Source organism: Gobio gobio, assembly GCF_949357685.1.
Source record: "Gobio gobio genome assembly, chromosome: 16".
Taxonomy (NCBI): Eukaryota; Metazoa; Chordata; class Actinopteri; order Cypriniformes; family Gobionidae; genus Gobio; species Gobio gobio.
The window spans coordinates 53,049,708-53,051,910 of NC_137109.1; positions in this window are offsets into that span (position 1 = coordinate 53,049,708).

Consider the following 2,203-nt stretch of genomic DNA (forward strand, 5'->3'; position numbering starts at 1 on the left):
GTGTGTGTGGAGTGACTCTGGATCAGATGTGTGTGTGTGTGGAGTGACTCTGGATCAGATGTGGTGTGTGTGTGGAGTGACTCTGGATCAGATGTGATGTGTGTGGAGTGACTCTGGATCCGATGTGTGTGTGGAGTGACTCTGGATCAGATGTGTGTGTGTGTGTGTGTGGAGTGACTCTGGATCAGATGTGTGTGTGTGGAGTGACTCTGGATCAGATGTGTGTGTGGAGTGACTCTGGATCAGATGTGGTGTGTGTGTGGAGCGACTCTGGATCAGATGTGTGTGTGGAGTGACTCTGGATCAGATATGTGTGTGGAGTGACTCTGGATCAGATGTGATGTGTGTGTGGAGTGACTCTGGATCAGATATGTGTGTGGAGTGACTCTGGATCAGATGTGATGTGTGTGTGGAGTGACTCTGGATCAGATGTGATGTGTGTGTGGAGCGACTCTGGATCAGATATGTGTGTGGAGTGACTCTGGATCAGATGTGATGTGTGTGTGGAGTGACTCTGGATCAGATGTGTGTGTGGAGTGACTCTGGATCAGATGTGATGTGTGGAGTGACTCTGGATCAGATGTGATGTGTGTGTGGAGTGACTCTGGATCAGATGTGATGTGTGTGGAGTGACTCTGGATCCGATGTGTGTGTGGAGTGACTCTGGATCAGATGTGTGTGTGTGTGTGTGGAGTGACTCTGGATCAGATGTGTGTGTGTGGAGTGACTCTGGATCAGATGTGTGTGTGGAGTGACTCTGGATCAGATGTGGTGTGTGTGTGGAGCGACTCTGGATTAGATGTGATGTGTGTGTGGAGTGACTCTGGATCCGATGTGTGTGTGGAGTGACTCTGGATCAGATGTGTGTGTGTGTGTGTGGAGTGACTCTGGATCAGATGTGTGTGTGGAGTGACTCTGGATCAGATATGTGTGTGGAGTGACTCTGGATCAGATGTGATGTGTGTGTGGAGTGACTCTGGATCAGATGTGTGTGTGGAGTGACTCTGGATCAGATATGTGTGTGTGGAGTGACTCTGGATCAGATGTGTGTGTGGAGTGTCTCTGGATCAGATGTGTGTGTGGAGTGACTCTGGATCAGATGTGATGTGTGTGTGGAGTGACTCTGGATCAGATGTGATGTGTGTGTGTGTGGAGTGACTCTGGATCAGATGTGTGTGTGGAGTGACTCTGGATCAGATGTGGTGTGTGTGTGGAGTGACACTGGATCAGATGTGATGTGTGTGGAGTGACTCTGGATCAGATGTGTGTGTGTGTGTGTGTGTGTGTGTGGAGTGACTCTGGATCAGATGTGTGTGTGTGTGTGTGTGTGTGTGGAGTGACTCTGGATCAGATGAAGGCTGACAGCACAGTGAGCACACACACACACACACACACACACACACACACACACACACACACACACACACACACACACACACAGAGGGAGGATCTAGAGCAGTAAAGGCTTCATCAGTGTTTCTGGAGAGTGATGTTGATGCGGAGCGACTGAACGATGAAAGCCGTCATTTCGAGCAGCTGAACATCAAAGCTCTGAGAGACACATTATACAGGAATGCAGAGCAAACTGTGCAAAAATAAAGTGGCATGTTCTGTACGGGTTAATTAGAGCCCAGCTCGTGTTTCATGGGGGGGGGGGGGGGTAATTTGCTCTGCTGTTTTCTGAAGACCGTCGCGACGGCCAGATTTCAGAGAACAAACCTAATCTAGATGTTTTTGTTTTTAAATGTTTAATGTTCTCATCGCTTGATTCGCTGACAGCTCGAAACGCACCGCGGGAGTTTATGAAGGAACTTGATCTTCAGTGTTTTAAACCTTCTGTTGTGAGCCTGAGGTTTCTGATGACAGTCTCTCACTGCTCTAATGCCCTGCTGTGATCACTCTCTCTCTCACTCTCTCACTCTCATGCTGCGTTCACACCAAACACGAATAGAGCGTCAAAATCGCGTCTAGTTTCACGCGCGAACATTTTGAATGCATTCGCGCGTCTGCGGCGAATTGGACGCGCGTAGAAATCGAGCGTTCAAGGCGCTCCAGGAGAAATATGTCATAAAACACCACTCTGCCTCTTTTTATTTTCATTAAAAATATATATTAAACATTAATAGCCACACAAATGTGGTCCAGGCAACTCCTACATTATCTTCAGTGCATTTATATTTAAATATCCTTAAAATATAAAGTA